The sequence below is a fragment of the Acomys minous genome (genome assembly GCF_964271855.1).
Source record: "Acomys minous genome assembly, chromosome: 14".
In the NCBI taxonomy this organism is placed as follows: domain Eukaryota; kingdom Metazoa; phylum Chordata; class Mammalia; order Rodentia; family Muridae; genus Acomys; species Acomys minous.
This window is the reverse complement of record NC_140496.1, coordinates 1,814,994-1,833,528: the sequence shown is the minus strand read 5'-3', so window position 1 is coordinate 1,833,528 and position 18,535 is coordinate 1,814,994.

The following is an 18,535-nucleotide window of genomic DNA, read 5'->3' as shown; positions in this document are numbered from 1 at the left end:
AGTTTCCACTCCTCAACTCTGCCTGGCAGGACATATTTTAATATCCGTATGTCCATATGTTAGTACCTTTTAAAGAGGAGCGATGAGGGTAAGGAGCAAAGTGAATGGCTCAATTTTCTGTGCTTTATGTTAGGCATAACCTTAGGAAAATTACTCACTGAGCACAGTCTTTGTCCTGGCTAGTTTTCTGTCAACTTGACATGAGCTAGAGTCATCAGAGAGGAGGGAGCCTCAACTGTGAGAAAATGACTCCACAGATCAGGCTATAGGCCAGCCTGGAGGGCATTTTCTTAACCAGCGGTTGATGTGCCAGGACCCAGTGGGTGGTGCTGTACCTGGGCTGGTGGTCCTGGCTTCTATAAGAAAGCAGGCTGAGCAAGTCATGTATAGCAGGCCAGTGAGCAGCACCCCTCCATGGCCTCTGCCTCAGCTCCTGCCTCCAGGTTCCTGCCCTCACTGCTTTTGATGATGAGCTGTTATTTGCAACTTCGAGTGAAATAGACCCTTCCCTCCTCAAGTTGCTTATGATCACAGCATTGCTAACCCTAACTGAGACAGTCCTACTTTTAAAAAGCAACACTTAAGGCCAGGTGGTGGCACATGCCTTTGATCCCAGCACTTGGGAGGCAGAGGCAGGTGGGTCTCTGTGAGTTTGAGGCCAACGTGGTCTACAAAGTGAATCCAGGACAGTCAAGGCTACACAGAGAGACCCTGTCTCGAAAAACCAAAACAACAACAACAACAACACTCAAGTTCTGGGAGGCACGAGTCACCAAGGACACTCCAGCCTCCGGCTAAGCTAAAAGCGTTGGCCACGGTGAGTTTGGCTGCACTCCAGATGGAGAGTGGTGAGGGAGCAAGAGTTAGACAGGTTCCCCGATGAGCAGATAGGACGAGGGGCCAGGACTAGGTAATAAAGATGGCATGCTTCCAAGATGGCTGGCTTTGCCCTCCTGAGACAGGAGCCTGGCAGCTTAAAACAAAGGTCTGGCAGGCTTTTCTCCCACCAGTAGGGCCCACCTGCTCCTAGACCAGCCGGAGGTGTTCAAGGCAGAATCAGGACATGTTTACACCGCACTGTGGGCTAATTAGCCAGCCTGTCTTTGTTCAAACTCACTCAACTTGATATGAGAAGATTTTTCAGAGACTTAAATAACAACAACAAATGAACAACAACAAAAAACAACCTTGGAGAAGGGATTGGATCTTGGGACTCCTGAGCCCTCCCTCCGCTTTGTAGAGGGTCTCTCTGTCTTTGTGCCCTCCTGCTGCTGTGTGTGTGTGTGTGTGTGTGTGTGTGTGTGTGTGTGTGTGTGTGTGTGTGTTCTTACGCCTAATTAAACCCTTTCTTTACCATCCAGTTCGGTTTGCTGTGTTTGATATTTTCCCCGTGCTGTCACACCCCCTCCCAAGGTATAGCTCACCCAAGGTATACTCCTCACAAGGTATAGCTCACTTATGATTGGCTAGGAGCATGAGACAGGGCAGGGGGCAGAGCATGAGGTGGGGGTGGGGTGGTCGGGGCTTGAGAACTGACCACAAGGAAATTAAGAAACCTAGGCTTAAGCATTGGGAACTGACAAAGGCTTGAAAACTGGAAATATGTTTTGAACAGCTGAGCTAAGAGCCTATTCTGGGGAGGAATGTAAGTAGTGGGCCATTTTGGATAATTCCCTCCCTCCCTTACATCACCTGTTCTGATATTTTAAACGACATATTGTAACTTTTATAAGGCAGAAATGAGTAATGTTAAATGATGAGAAAAAAGGAATAAAAAGGTAGATTTGTAGTCTGCTGCTCAGACACCAGTAGGACGCAACAAGCCTTTTGTACAAACAGCATGGTCTGTGACTGGTAAGTTACTTTCTGATACAGACTGTGGGCGTGTTTTAAGTCTGAAGAGCCACTGAGGCAGAAGTAAAGATGCAGTGAGCTCCTCTGACTCTCTTTAGGAGCAGCCTGCTCACTGCTCACTGACGGCGCCCTTAGGTGAAGACGCGGGAACTGCACTTGCCCAGGCAAGGTCAAGCCTCCTGCGTGACAACAGCTGGGAGCCATAAAGTTAACAGAAACACGATCCACCTAAGGACACAACAGGAGGATGGCAGGGAAACCGATCCTCTTCCAGAGAGATGCGCTTACAGACCCCGAGGTCCCTCCCTTGATGCAGTTGCTTACTGCACCTGCTGAGTCTGCCCACTTGCTGACTCAGAAAGCATACATTTCCTTCTGTCCTTTCTGTGTGTCCCTTGTGCGGACACCAGGAAAACTCCCAAGCCCACTGGGCGAGCACGCCTGACCTTGTCCTGACTGTCCTTGTGGAGATGTAAAGACATATGGTGGCCCTCCCTTTCTGTCTGTCATCTACGGAGCCGGTGAAGCCCACCGAATTGGAATTTCCTCAGGAACCTTGTGTTGGCAGAAGGAAAAGGCTGGAATCCAGGAAGTTTTCACACAGTTCCCACAACTCGTTAGACCACTTTTCAGGAGAGACTGGAGCCCAGAAAATGATGGGCCCATCAGTGATGGGGGAGATAACACCTTGGCTGGGACTACTGAGCTCTACACACCTGTTACCCTTTATTAAAACTTAACTCTAATCTCAGGACTTGGCTAACAGACTTATGGAGCCACTGAACCTCTTTGTTCTTCCCAGTGCTGGGGTTTTTTTTTTTTTTTGTAGCCTCTGGTTGCTGCGAAGGCAACATAGTTGTCACAATTCACAAGCGGCCGTTGCTACTGTTGCTCCTCATAGCCAACATCTTGTAGTGTCAGGGAAGCTGGCTGCCTTGCTGCCTTCTCAGCCTGGCCCTTGTTGTGCCCTTCTGCCTCATGATCAGTCAGGGTGCATGGCCTCCACGCTGGCTGCCCTGCTGACACTCCGGCTGCAGTGCCTCTGTTCCCACCACTGCCTCCTCTGTCCACTGCCACTTTGCGTCACAAGCTCACTCTACTACAGTAGGCAAGAGAAGGTAACCCAAGGAAAGCCTTTTATTTACCCTTCACTGCACCACCAGCAGGGCACCTCAGGAAGATGTACTTCAGGAAGCACACCAAGAAAGCTGACTGGCAAGCCTATGATATACCCAGAGAGACGCTGTAACAAACACGGCAAACCTCCCAAATGTGTGTGTGTCTGTGTTTGTGTTCTGACCTGGTGCTGATTAACACCCGCACGGCGCACAGAGGCTCTAACACCCAGAGTCACTCTCCCATGCTCCTGAAAGTCTGTTTGTTCTAATCATGGATTGCTCCCTTTGCAGTAATATGTTGCCAGGAAACCAGTGAGGTGCTCTCCTTGTTCCAGGTGGAAACAGGTCACAAGGTCAACTAGAGTTAACCAAGTGTTTTGATAAAAGAAAAAAAAATCTTGTACAAATAATCTGAAATAATCCCAAGTATCCTGCTTATGTGTAAATGGTTAGAAGTAGGAGTTTGGAAAGAGTCACTATAGTTTTATCTTTTTTATTAATAATCAAAAGCATATTGTTTACTTTACAAATCCCAACTAATTATACTATAGGACAGTTTTCATACTATATAGAAAAAGAAACATCAGCGCTTAAGGCATAAAACGTAATGAATGTTGTTGTCATTAGAGATTGATAATTTTTGCAATAATTTGGCTAAGTAGAGTCAACCCAAATCTTTGGGTATCTCTAGAGTAAGCAGAGTTAAAGTCAGTCACTCTCAGAGAGAGAGAGATCATATATATATATATATGATCTCCCTTTGTAACTCCAAGATTAGTAGCCCAGCTTGGTGGCGCACGCCTTTGATCCCAGCACTCAGGAGGCAGAGGCAGGTGGATCTCTGTGAGTTCGAGGCCAGCCTGGTCTACAAAGTGAGTCCAGGACAGCCAGGACTACACAGAGAAGCCTTGTCTTGAAAACCCAACTAACAAAAACAAACAAACAAACAAACAAAAAACCAAAAAAAAAAAAACCCCCACCAAAACCAAAATGCAAACCAAAAAAACCAAAAAAACACAAAAACTCAAGATTAGTATTATTTTATCACTTAGAAACATACTAAGTGGAACATTAAATATCATAAGATTTTAAATCTAATCATAAACATTTAAGAAATATAAAGTGAGAGAGATAGCTACATAGTCACTGATTTTCGATGGCACTGAAGATGAATATCATCGACATTTTCGAAGTCTGTGAGAATGTGACCTAGGTGATAAGAAGGTTCACACCCTCCCAGGCGGGAGCTAAAAGTGCCCGATGCTGTCCTGACCTTAACCTGAATGGAGTCTTTGATGTGATGTACTTTTTTCTTTCAGTTGATGAAATCGTCTGCTTTCCTTTTGAACTTTGAGGCGCACTCTGTTGCTACTTTTGAATTTGAGAGGCCCCACTTGTCTCGTTTCTTCCTTTAGATCTCTCACACCCTGCTGTCCCCTCCCCCGCCTCCTCACCCATCTGCTGTCCTCGCTCTACTTTCCAGGTGTCCTCGCTCAATGCGATCTCTCCTAGTTCCTCGCACTTGGAAGGCCCATGGCTGCGCTTTTCTCTACGGCTCAGTGGTGTCCCACAGTGCACCCGTACCGCATTTCCACTATCCACTTGCCAGGTGAAGAGACCGTTTCCGTCTCTTCGCTGTTGTGACTAGAGTGGGAACGAACACGGTTGAGCAAGGGTCTGTGGAGTGGGATGTGGGGAGCTTCGGGCGCAGACTGGGAGATGGCGTAGCCGGCCATGCGGTGCACTTGCTCTTAGCTCTTGCGAGTTCTCCACACTGATTTACAGAGCAGGTGGACCAGTTTGCAGCCAACAGTGAATAGGGTCCTCTTTTCTCCATATCTCCTACGGCATTTGCTCCTGGTCGTTTTGTTAATCGCAGCTATTCTGAGACGTAAGTCATTTGCTGGTCTTCAGAATAAGGAGTCTGGTAGTTATTTAATAGAAAAACCGGTGCCCTGGAGTTAGGACCACTCACCACATAAGTTCATCTATACCCTCACGCGGTAGGCACTGTGCTGTAGAGCTAGGGCTGTGACGAGGTCAAATACATAACATCTTTTTTTTTTTTTTTAAGATTTCTTTCTTTCTATGTATACACGACTCTGCCTGCATGTACTCCTACAGGCCACAAGAGGGCACCAGATCACATGATAGATGGTTGTGAGCCACCATGTGGTTGCTGGGAATTGAACTCAGGACCTTTGGAAAAGCAGACAGTGCTCTTAACCTCTGAGCCATCTCTCCAGTCCAAGACATGACATCTTGATCAGAGTTTTTTTGTTTTTTGTTTTTCAAGACAGGGTTTCTCTGTGTAGCCCTGGATGTCCTGGACTCACTTTGTAGACCAGGCTGGCCTATGCCTCCTGGAGTGTTCTGATTACAGTCATGTGCCACCACACCCAGCTTGACCAGAATTCTTATTCTTAAAAATAAGTTGATTTAGGTTTTTTTTTTAAATTGAAATCTCATATTTATTGTCCCAAAGAAAGATTTAGAACCCTTAGCCATCTCTACTTGATTTACCTATGTGGTCACATTGGCTATACTTTTGTGTTTTGTTGTTGTTGTTTTGTTACCGTTTTGCTTCTCAAAATTTTAGTTTTTATTATGAGCCAAAAGGAAGCTGGGCCAAATTAACAACTTTAGTTTATATGAGAATTTACATATATGCCAATTTGGTACTAAGTACATTGTGGGTTTGTTTATTTATTTATTTATTTATTTATTTATTTTTATTTAATTATGTATATGAGAGCGCCATCTGCATATACACCTGCAGGCCAGAAGAGGGCACCAGATCTCATTATAGATGGCTGTGAGCCACCATGTGATTGCTGGGAATTGAACTCGGGACCTCTGGAAGAGCAGCCAGTGCTCTTAACCTCTGAGGCCGTATGGGGGTCGGTACAAAATTACAGAAACCATCCATAACCTGGAAAGGGCAGGGGATATGCAAGGAGTAACGGTGTAGCTCCTCCTTCGTGCAGAGAACACGCAGGACTGAGTCACAGCTCAGGAGGAAGTGGGCCACACAGCCTGCGCTGCGAGAACTAATGCTGAGGCCACAGCAGGACGAGCGAGGGCATGGGGTGGGGGCTGCGCCCCAGGAACCGGAGAGGCCTGCACCCTCCCATCTCCACCCGTGCTGCTTCTGAAAATCACTATGTCTAATAACTGTGTTACGTCCAACACTTCATAAATGATCACTTGAACCTCAAAGAACGAATGAACAGATGCACCGCTTAACAACCTGAGCTAACAGATACGGAAGACAAATAGCTTGTCAGTCTCCGGGCAACGGGCAGGAATCTGACCTGGCTATCTGCCTGCGCCTTTAATCAATTTGCTACACTCTTTACTCACTCTCTGTTAGAAACTAGAATATGAATTATTTGCCCTGGTGGAAAAGAACGGTGTAATGTACTTCTGACCAGCTTTTATGTTGCTGTCCGGGTCGTGACACCATGCAAAGGTGTCACCTCTCCTTGCAGTTTCACACTGCCTGCGGGGTCCCTGCTCGATGCATTTCCAGAAGCTGAGAACTAAGCACAAATGCCACAGACTCTCACACCTCTACAGAACCAGCCAGCAGTCCCGGCTTCTGTAATTTCTTGCCTCCAACAACGGGCGTGTCCGGGCCCCGCCCACCTCACGCAGCTCTAAAGAACCAATCAGTCAGCAAGCCCACCGGGCCAAAGACTGAGCAAGAGCGGCCAGGTGCTGTCCCAGGCGGCAAAGGAAAGGCATTTAATTAAGAACAGCAGGCCTAACAAGCCCCAGGCTTAGGACTGAAATTACCTTTAGATAGTCTAAACCGGTTGCGGTGGAGAAAAGGTAACATCCCTGTGTCCAGCCTGAGGCTGCGCAGGGTCGAGGCTAGAGCAGTGAGTGCCCCGAGGGATTGCGATTTCCCGGGAAGAACTTGCAACATCAGGTGATGCTGCTGCAGGGCTGAATAGCTGATCAGAATCCCGGTGGTTGCGGAGAGGTTAGAATGTTGCAGGTCCAGGCCCTAAGGATGGGCTGTTGGCGGCCATCTTTGAACCTTTTACAGCCATCTCGTGCCTTCCTCTGTTCCTGTCTCTTCTGTTTTTGTGACCATTGTGTAAGTCATTTGTAACGGACAGAGCAGTGGTTTTTGCAACCAACCGAAAAGCTAAGACTGCTACCAGCATCTCAGCTCTATTACAGGATCCCGAATCTTTGCTTTAACGCGCCACCTACTTTTAACATTGCCACCAACGTAGTTGAAAGACGTCTTGACTTAACGACTTTCTTTGTTCCACTAATGTATAAACTTCATCAAACCTCGTTAGAACATGGAATTTGGGGTAGCCTATGTCTGTGTTCCCAGGCCACGGTCACTCATATTTGGCTTCAGAATAAACTCTCTTATCCATTCTGGGATGAGAGTTTTCAATTTTGTGTTGACAGACAACTTGAGGGTTTGTTTGGTTGTGTGGCTATCAGTGTCATACAGCTATGTCAAAACATTTGACTTGTCACACATAACCAGGTAAAACTACCAAATAAAAGCAATGACATAAGCCACGCCTTTTTTCCTGCTGTGACCCGCCCCAAATTCAACAGCTTTACTCTGGAAGTTTCCTGGGCTAAACAGAGGTGTAACGTGGATATTTTATTGCTGTTGTTGTTTCATTTGTTTGTTTCTTAGACAGGGTCCTGCTCTGTAGTTTTTGCTGGAATTGCACTGGGTGAGTCAAGCCTGTCCCAAATAAGGGCCAATCCTGCTTCAACCTTGGCAATGCTGGGCTTAAAGACATGAGCCAAGAGCCCAGTTTAAGAGCTTCGTGCAGCCGGGTGTGGTGGCACACACCTTTAATCCCAGCACTCGGGAGGCAGAGGCAGGTGGATTGCTGTGAGTTCAAGGCCAGCCTGGCCTAAAAGCAAGTCCAGGACAGCCAAGGCTACACAGAGAGATCCTGTCTGGAAAAACCATTTAAAAAAAAAAAAAAGCTTTGGGCTAGTGGATCGGTGTAAGCAAAGGTTCAGCATGTTTCTTCTGAATACTGGAAGCAAAAACTAGATTCAGATTCCCAATAATGCCCAAGTGACCGGTGTGACAGGGAACACCAGTTGTCGTAGTCAGGATTTCTGTTGCTTCAGTGAAACACTATGACCTTTCGGTCATGCTGAGGAGGAAAGGGTTTGTTTGGCCTGTACTTACATATCACTGTCATCAGAGGAAGTCAGGACAGGACCTCAGAGCAGGGCCCCAGAGGCAGGCGCTGACCAGAGGCCATGAAGGGTGCTGGTATTGGCTTGCTCACCATGACTCACCCTGTTTTTTTGCAGAGCCCAGGACCACCAACCCAGGGATGGCCACACACACAATAGGCTGAGGCCTCTCCGTCCCCAATCACTAATTAAGAGAATGGCTCACAGGCTTGTCTACAATTATGGAGGCATTTTTTTTTCGATTGAGGCTTCCTCCTCTCTGATGACTTTAGCTTGCGTCAAGCTGATATGAAACTATGCAGGACACCTTGGATTGTCCAAAATTAATTTTTGTTTTTGGATAGTATAGTTAAGGCCAGTTGAGGATCCAGTCCTCAGTGGTTGCTTGGGCTTGGGAGGGACCTCTGGCTCTTCCAGTTTTTCTTTTCCCAGTGAGTCCATCTGTGTGAGGCCGTGGCAAAGGCTCTGCTGGTGTTTTATGTTACAGACAATGCCTTGCTTGCATGGTGCGTTCCAAGGATACACACACATTGACATCAAACGGACGTTTTATCTTTTGATTTTGCCATTTATTAAGTTTTATGTGGCGTATTACATCAACCGTCTCCTTTCAGCATCATCCCTTTTGTTAGCTTGGAAGACATTAGCGGGAACTATAACCCCAAACCCCTAACATCAGTTAGGGCGGCCCCTGCGAGGGGGCAGTGAGGAGCTAGGAGTCAGAGAGAGTCCCTGACAGGCACACAGGTGAGAAGCCATGACTACGGAATAAAGACTGTGGACTTCCAAGATGGCTGCCGCTTCTCCCTCTGACCTGAAACAAAAGCGTGGCAACTTGAAACAGAGGCCTGGTGGGCTTTTTCCTCAAGCCCCTCAGCCTCCCTGCCGAGATGTGTTTATCCCAAATGTGTGGACCCATGAGCCTCCCTGTCTTTGTTTACACTGGCCAATCCTGAGTTGGGGGAGGAAGACCCCGTGCGAGAGACCATGAAGGCCCCCAGTTCTCATGGAAAGGCTCCAGCCTCCTGGGTCCCGCAGCTGCTGGGCAGAGGGTCTTTCTCTCTGTGCCTCGTGCCATTTCCTCATGCCTGATAAACCACACTTTACCCACTGATTCTGTTGGCGACTGTTTGCTGGGTCAGAAACTCCCCCTGCTGCTGACTGTGGCACTCAAGGTTTTCCTGCCTTTTCAATCTTTAACTGGAAGAGAAAACCCAGTCATAACCCCTAACACAGTGACAAGTCAGTGGACTTAAAGTAACTTACCCATCCATTTCTCCTAATAGTTTTAAGTAATGGCCACTAAAGCTTTTCAAAAACAGCTTAAATTGTCATAGGTACAAGCTCAAAATTTTAAATATACTTTGGTCATTTAAAATTTGTTACTGAGCCGGGCGTGGCGGCGCATGCCTTTAATTCCAGCGCTTGGGAGGCAGAGGCAGGTGGATCGCTGTGAGTTCGAGGACAGCCTGGTCTACAAAGCGAGTCCAGGACAGCCAAGGCTACACAGAGAAACCTTGTCTCGAAAAACAAAACAAAACAAAACTTGCTAATGTTGTGTTGATAACTTTTCATAAAACAATTGTCCTGCTCATATGGCGTTCCCCCTAACTCCCAAGAACAAGTCATAATTGAACAAGTTTATTTATTACTCGAAAACCAAACACATACAAAAGGGGAGAATAAGGTACTAAGTGTTTAGAGCCAAAGCAACTTTCTTTTTTTTTTTTTTTTTTTTGAGACAGGGTTTCTCTGTGCAGCCTTGGCTGCCCTGGACTCACTTTGTAGACCAGGCTGGCCTCGAACTCACAGAGATCCGCCTGCCTCTGCCTCCCGAGTGCTGGGATTACAGGTGTGTGCCACCACGCCCGGTGCAACTTTTACTTTAAAACTTAAAAACCGTTTCTCTAAATTTCTCTCCTCTGGCAGCCTATAAAAAGAAAAATATAACAAGGAGCAAGAGGTTTTAGCAAAACCCATGGTTTTATCTAAACTTCCCCAAGGGTCTAATGTTGTGGAATTATTCTATTAATATTAACTAATGCTGGCTATTAATACAGTTATTCCTTAACCCACTATTATGTAAATGAAAGATATAGAAACCTGTATGGTTTTTAATAAGCCTTAATGCCGCACGGCTGGGCAGATTTTAATCCTCTGAGCTACCTTGTCTGTTTCGCAGCAAATGCCGCATAAGTACTTGCTCATGCTGTTTTCCGTCTGGGCTGCTTCTCTCCGTGCCGCCAGTCCTCAGAGCAAGCTCTTCCCGGTCGCATGCTTCTAGTTCGCGCCAACCCAGGCTGACCTGCTCCAGGGTCACCCTCCTCTAGCCCTCAGCCCTTGGCTCCACCTACCTCCAGGCTGTACGCAATTTTAGCCTATCAGGGATAGTTTGGGAGGCAGAGTTTACGCAATGACATTTTGGATATGTGAGGATTTGCTTGTAAACAACAAGGATCTCGGGAGCAAGCATTTAGCACAGAGCTCCAGCAGTCTACCCAGTGTCTGGGCCAGCTCCCTCCCACCTCGGAGCCTAGATGCGCATCTATGCTTTCTCCAGACTCCAGCAAGGCCGACCAAGCCGTGCTATGATTACTTGGCATTATGGAAGCAACATGGGTACGAAAGAGGAATTTTTTTCCTAATTCCCCGCTGCACGTCACTTTTTAGTTTCACTCTACTTCCTCTTATTACATCTCATTCTGTCTCCTGCTGTAAATCTTAGACGACAAGTTAGTGTCTGGATTCCTGTTGATATGACTCAGCAGTGGCATGGAGGATGTGCTTTAAAGACAGCTTAGAAATGTTTGTGAATTCGTGTACGAAAATTCACTGGAATCATTACTGCAGCTGTCCTAGCTGTCACAGTCATCACTGCCATGGCAGCAGTGGGTGGGGGATGGGGGTGTGGGTGGGGGATGGGGGTGTGGGATGAGGGTGGGGGTGTGGGGTGTGGATAGGGGTGAGGGGATGGGGGTGAGGGATGGGGTGGGGGATGGGGTGGGGGATGGAGGTGGGGGTGGGGGATAGGGGTGGGGGATGAGGGTGGGGGTGTGGGGTGTGGATAGGGGTGAGGGGATGGGGGTGAGGGATGGGGTGAGGGGATGGGGTGGGGGATGAGGTGGGGGTGGGGAATAGGGGTGGAGGTGTGGATGGAGGTGGGGGATGGGGGTAGGTGTGGGGGATGGGTGTGGGTGTGGGGATGGGGTGAGGATGGGAGTGTGGGGGTGGGAGGATGGGATGTGGGGGGTGGGGGGATGGGGTGGGGGTGGGGGTGGAGAATGGAGGTTGGGGGTTGGGGAGGTGGGGGGAGTGGGGTTGGAGGGATGGGGTGGGGGTGGAGGGATGGGGTGGGTCTCTTCTACCACCATGCCAGCAGATCTGCTAAGTAGCTGGTGTTGATTCACATTTTGGGAGTCTGAGCCTGAAGAGTTTATTTTAGGCATATTTAAACACAGAACAATTTGGTCAAAACTGTCTTTGGTGATAGTTAACTCAGTCCCATATACACAATAAAGCACAAAGTAAATTTAATAACGATCAGATGTGACTACATCAAAACTCTTTGTAAAGTACATGTGACACCTCCCCTAAAGATAAGAGTCTATAGACTGACCTAGAAAACCAAGCGTATGATGAGGGTCAGGGGTGGGGGCATGCAGAGAGGAGCCAGGGTGGTCTCAGTCACACACACACAGCGCAAAGTTCTATTTTGATATTAACCATCTTCACGCCCAGCCTTCTGGGTGGATAACAGACTAAGCATAGCTTTGAAGGAGCAACCACATGGGTTAACATTTCAGGTTCCCTAGTGTCTGTGAACACAAGGCCCCTGTGGCCCCTGTACTACACCAACTATACATTCCTATTTTCTTTTTTAAAAACATATTTGTTTTACATATATGAGTACTTTGTACATGTACATCTGCGCACCAGCAGACAGCATCAAGAAGCTGTGAGCCACCATGTGGTTGCCGGGAATTGAACTCAGGTCCTCTGGAAGAGCAGTGAGTGCTCTTAACCACTGAGCTATCTTTCCAGTCCTGAACTCCTATTTTCAAAATGAATACTTTTAAAATGGTATTTGATAAGTAGCTGGCTCAATCTTTCTAATTGACTTTCAGGATTATCTCTTAACATATAGTTGTTAACAGGAATAGCATCCTGTTTGCCTGCCTCTCCCATGCAGGCCTATTGTGCCCAGGCTGGCCTCGAACTCACGGAGACTCACCTGCCTCTGCCTCCCAAGTGCTGGAATTAGAGGTGTGCGCTGCCCCACTCAGCTCTTTGTCGGCGTTTCAAAAAGACGGCCCTACAGCACTCCGTTTCTTTGCCAGAGACTACATCCATTGACATGTTTCCTTAATTTAAAAAAAAAAAAAGAAAGGAGGGACCATGGCAATAGCGTTGTGATAACACCATCTCTTACATGATAAGATACGGGAACTTATTCTGACCCTCACAGCCAGAGTCAGCCACTTAACGCTGCTATCCTGATGTGTACTCGGCCTGTTTGCTTAACCTGCTCAGAAAAGAAGATTGTAGCAACCAACCGTGCTTGCCTTGGGTCTTCCACACAATCAACATTTACCGCTTAAGCTGTTGTACAGATGTGACCTTAAGTTGTGTGCTTTTCCATACCCCTGGCCAAGAGCGTGCGTGTGTGTTTGCACGTGTGCGATGATCATCATTCTCTGGGACAGCAAACAGGCCGAGAGCAATATTACAACGCAAATGTAAGTGTTGGGGATGGTATGTGGATGTTGCTTGGAAGCAATCGCGTTAGTGTTACTGTTCCTGGGCTCTACTACTGTCAGTTGGCGTCGGTTAGAGCTAATTCCTAGACCAGTCCATACCTGGGTCCCTGTTAATACAACTCAGTCAGTGATGTGACCCCCTTGTAAACTCTGTTACTGATTTCTGCAGTGTTCCTCATTCCTTTCGAAGCTTTCTGTGCTGTCTAATAAAAAAAGGGGCTAAAGCTCTTTGTCGTAGGCGGACACACAGAGGGGCCAACCCAGGAAAAGACTCACCAGGCAGCCTACAGGCAGGCATAGATTCAGACTCATACAACAGACAGACACGACACAAGACACAGGGGGAGGGAGGTAGAGAACTCAAATCTGGACGCTCTCCAGGTTAAATAAATGCCAAGTGACTTCTGCCACCAACGCTACACATAAGCATCGTCAGTGACACAGCTTCACACAATGGCCTCTCTAGGCCTCCATGCAGAGAGGCCCCTGCCACATACCTGGCCTTAGCAGCTTTGCTTAGTCTCGGAGGGAGATGCCATAACTCCTTTCTTCTATCCTTGACTCTCAAACCAGAACCACGTGGCCAAAGCTGCCAAGTTCTGCTGCTTGCTGGGGCTGCAACTTGGCCTTCTCCTTTAAGTACCCTGCACCGTCTTTCTGTGGCCAGTGGTTTCCTTCACTGCCTGAGCTTGGATGCCCTAGGCTCTATAGACCAGGCTGGCCTCAAAATCAGAGAACTCAGCTAGGCGGTGGTGGCACATGCCTTTAATCCCAGCACTCTGGAGGCAGAGGCAGGCAGATAGCTGTGAATTCGAGGCCAGCCTGGTCTACAAAACCGAGTCCAGGACAGCCAGGGCTACACAGAGAAACCCTGTCTTGGAAAAAAAAAATCAGAGAACTGCCAGCCTTTGCCTTCCAAGTGCTGGGATTAAAGGCATGAACCACCACACCTGGCCCTAAACCTTTCTTTAATTATTTGTCACTTTTCTTTAATTCCCTTTCTCTTTTCTTTAGTTCTTACACTGACACCAGTCTTAATCTTAACCCTAACTCTAAACATAACATTATTATTGACCCTATCACAGGCCATAACTTAACTCTAACCACAGGTCTAACTCTAACCCTAACTATAAATATAGTCTTAAAGCTAACCCTAAAGCTAACTTCTCTTAGTGAGGGTTGCTACTGCTGTGAAGGGACACATGACCACGGCAACTCTTATATAGGAAAACACTTTTGGGGCTGGCTTGCAGCTTCAGAGGGCCACCACATAACTGTAAGTGTGGAACAAGTCTCAATCGTTCCTAAGGTCTGACCCAAACACTAACACTGGCCGTTCCCTAGCTCTCACCGTAACCCCAGTTCTGAACCTACTCCTAGCTATAACCTGAATCTACTTATATATAGCTCTAACTCTAACACAGGCCCAGTACTAACTTAACCCTTTCTCCAGCTCTGATCCTAAACCTGCCATGCCCCTTGCCCCTATAATAACCCTAGGCCAGCCTTAGCCCTACCTTTAAACCTAACCCTAACCTGGCCTGTTCACAAGCCCTGAAACTGTTCCCACCCATAACCCTTGTCCTAAACCTATTGGGGTTGATCTGGAGTCAGTATGTATTCAAATGTCAATTGCTTGTTTCCCACCCAACCCCACCCGCCCCAAGATTCTTATTGTCCTATGAGAAATGCCCATTTATCCAAAATGACTGTTGTTTAAACCTTGCCTCCCAAAGTATTCCTGATTGGGTAATAAAAGATGTTGACAGCCTGTAGTTGGGCAGAGAGTAAAGTGGAAAGTGGGACTTTCTGAGAGGGAGAAAGGAATTCTGGGAAGAAGAAAGAGGGGGGCTTTTCACCAGGAGACATGAGAGGAGACAGATGTCATGATGTCAATGCTGGCTGTCCTAGTTAGGGCTACTACTGCTATGACAAAACACCATGGCAAAAAGCTTCTTGGGGAGGAAAGTGGTTTTTTGGCTTATGTTTCCACATCCTTGTTGATCACTGAAGGAAGTCAGGGAAGGAACCTGAGTCAGGAGCTGATGCAGAGGCCATGGAGGGGTGCTGCTTGCTGGCTTGCTTACTCATGGCTTGCTCAGCCTGCTTTCTTATAGAACCCAGGACCACCAGCCCAGGGATGGCACCACCCGCCATGGGCTGAGCCTCCCGCATTGAGCTCTAATTTAGAAATGCCTCACAGCTGGATCTCATAGAGGCATTTTCTCAAGTGAGGCTCCTTTCCCTGTGAAGACTCTAACAGTTAAACCACACAAAACCAGCCAGTACAACAACCCTGCCATTAACACTAAACCTGCCTATAACTAGCCCCAGGCTTAACCGTAGCCCTAGCTCTAACTCAGATTCTAACCCTCAATGGAGACCTAGTGCTCACCTTAATCCTGTCCTGAAGCCTAATGCTAGTGTAGAAGAATAAATCCAGCGCTATGTATAAGCTGAGCCCCCAGCACTAACCCTAACCCCAACCCCAGCCCTAACCCCAACCCCAACCCCAACCCCAACCCCAACCCTAACCCCAACCCCAACCCCAACCCCAACCCCAACCCCAACCCCAACCCTAACCCCAACCCCAACCCTAACCCTAACCCCAACCCCAACCCTAACCCTAACCCCAACCCCAGCCCTAACCCTAACCCCAGCCCCAACCCCAACCCTAACCCTAACCCTAACCCCAACCCTAACCCTAACCCCTAACCCCAACCCCAACCCTAACCCTAACCCCAACCCCAGCCCTAACCCCAACCCAAACCCCAGCCCTAACCCTAACCCTAACCCCAACCTCAACCCCAACCCCAACCCTAACCTCAACCCCAACCCTAACCCTAACCGTAACCCCAACCCTAACCCCAACCCTAACCCTAACCTCAACCCCAACCCTAACCCTAACCCTAACCTCAACCCCAACCCTAACCCCAACCCTAACCCAACACTAACACTAACATGAGGCCTAAGCCTGAGCGCGTCCTAACTCTAAGGTATAGGCCTAGAATGAGCCCTAGCTCCAACCCTGACTTTAGTGCTGACTCTAACCTTGGCTCTAAGCCTACCCACAGCCTAACTGCTGTCTCTAGTTCTAGATATATCCTTAACAGAAACCCCAAGATAGCGAAAGCCAAGGTAACACTAACCCAACACTGCCCCAACTTAAGCCTAACTCTACCCTTTAGCATATCCCTCATGTTTGCCTAAACCCTAACCATAGCGCAGCCCTAAAATAACCTTATCCTTATTCTGCCCCTAAAAATAACTCTCACCCCAAAGATTAATCTATGGCCACCCTAACACTGTACTTAAAAGTCACACTGAACAAAATTTAGCCCTAAAACCAGATGTAGACCATGCCATGATCCTAACTCTTGACCAAATCCAAACCCCCAACCACAGCACTAGCCTAATGCCATCCCCGGAGCTAAAACGAACCCTGACCCTAAACCTAGCATTATTCCTAACCTTAACTCTAAACCTAATTCTAGCCCTGGGCCTAAGGCTAGCCCTAACAGTAACACGGGCCTTGAACTTAAATGTAACCCTAGCCGAAGCACTGCCTCTGCCTGAAACTTACAATTAACCCTAGACCTGAGTCCAAAAATCAGCAATTCTTAACCTGTGGGCTGAGACCCTTTTACAGGGGTCACCTAGGACCATCAGAAGACACTGGTATTTATGTTACGATTCTTAACAGTAGCAAAATTACAGTTACGAAGTAGCAATGGGAATAATTGTATGCTTGGGACCGCCAGAGCTTGAGGAGCCAAGCCTATCTGCAGCCCCAGTTCTAGCCACAGCACTGACCCAAACTTTAACCACAGACATACCAAACTCTAGCTCTAACCATAGACTTAACCTTAATTTTTAGCTCTATCTACCCCGGCAGTGGTGGTGCATGCGTTTAATCCTAGCACATGGGAGGCAGAGGCAGGTGGATCTCTGTGAGTTTGATGCCAGCCTGGTCTACAAAGTGAGTTTAGGACAGCTAGGTCTACACAGAGAGACCCTGTTTTGAAAAACAAAAACAAGAACAAACAAACAAAAACCCCACAAAATTTTAGCTCTGTCCCTAATCCAAGCCCCAGACCTAACCTTAAACTTAACTGTAACTCTGACCCCAACCCTAGCATTACCCTCAGCCCCAGCCCATGCAATTACAAGATTTTCCATGCCAGAATCCCACCCCTACCCTAAAACTGATGCTAACCACAGCTCTAAACCCAACCGTAGTCTGACAGGTTCGCACCTTTTATTCCCTTCCCTGTCGCCCCCACTCCCAAATCCACATAAGTCTCCCTATTATTCTCTCAGTGAAACATGAGATTTACAGCTGTAGCATTTACGCAACTTGAAGCCACACTGATTCCCGTGCATAACTGGTAGGACCTGCCTCGCCAGTGCGGGTGAAGGTTGATTCAGAAGGCTTTACCCTTCAAGTCCCAACTGGCTCCAGTTTCCACTTGCCAGATCTCTAGGGGCCTCCTTGCTCGTCTTGGGCTCTCCTCCTTCTATCAAAGAGCCAAAGCACTTGGAGGCATTAACTCAGCTGGAAGGATCCAGTCCTCCTCCTCCTGCTTGTGTTGTTTCCTTAGAGACGGGGTCTCATATAGCCCAGGCTGGCCTCCTGCTCTCTATGTAGCCAGTGATGGCACCTCATCACCCTGATATTTTTGACAGGCATGAGACCAAGCACAGGCCAATCTTGACTCTGCTTTTAAGCTGCTCCTCTGTCCTGTGTTGTCTAATAGGGACGGGATACTGTGATGGGTCATGGCCCCCTGGCCCACGGCCTGGAGCTGTTCCCGAGCTCAGTGTTAAGTCTTCAGTGTTTCTTGGGTGGAACGGCAGCCCCATCAACAAGGAAACCAACTCACATTTGTATGTTCATATATCTGTGGTTTAGGAGTACTTTTTTCCTTATTTTATTTTATTTTGGATTTTTGAGACAGGATCTCTCTGTGTAGCCTTGGCTGCTGTCCTGGACTCGCTTTGTAGACCAGGCTGGCCTCAAACTCACAGAGATCTGCCTGCCTCTCCCTCTCAAGTGCTGGGATTAAAGATGTGTGCCACCACACCCGGCCTATTTTTGAGACAAGATTTCTCTGTGTAGTCCTGGTTGTCCTGGAACTTACTCTGTGCAGCAGGCTGGCCTCAAACTCAGAGATCCACCTGCCTTTGACCACAGAGGGTCAGGTTTAAAGGAGTGTGCCAAGCCAGGCACAGCTTCTTTTTAGTTGGAAGAAAGTGACAATTGCTCCCAGATAACTGAGGCTTTTCCTTTCTATAACGTACAGGAATGGGCTGAGGAGATTGCTCAGAGGTCAGGAGCTCATGCTGTGCTGATAGAGGACATGGCTTTAGCTTCCTTCACCTACAAGAAGGCGTCCCACCACTGCCTGCCAGTTCCAGGGCATCCAACAACCTCTCCTGGCCTCCTGAGACACCACATATGCACACGGCACACACACATAGGTGCAGGCACTCACACATACACATAAAATTAAAATAATAATAAAGTATTTTAAAAACAACTCCAAGAAAACATTTAGACAGAAGCTCAGATTTAAAAGTTTGAGATTTGCCGGGCAGTGGTGGTGA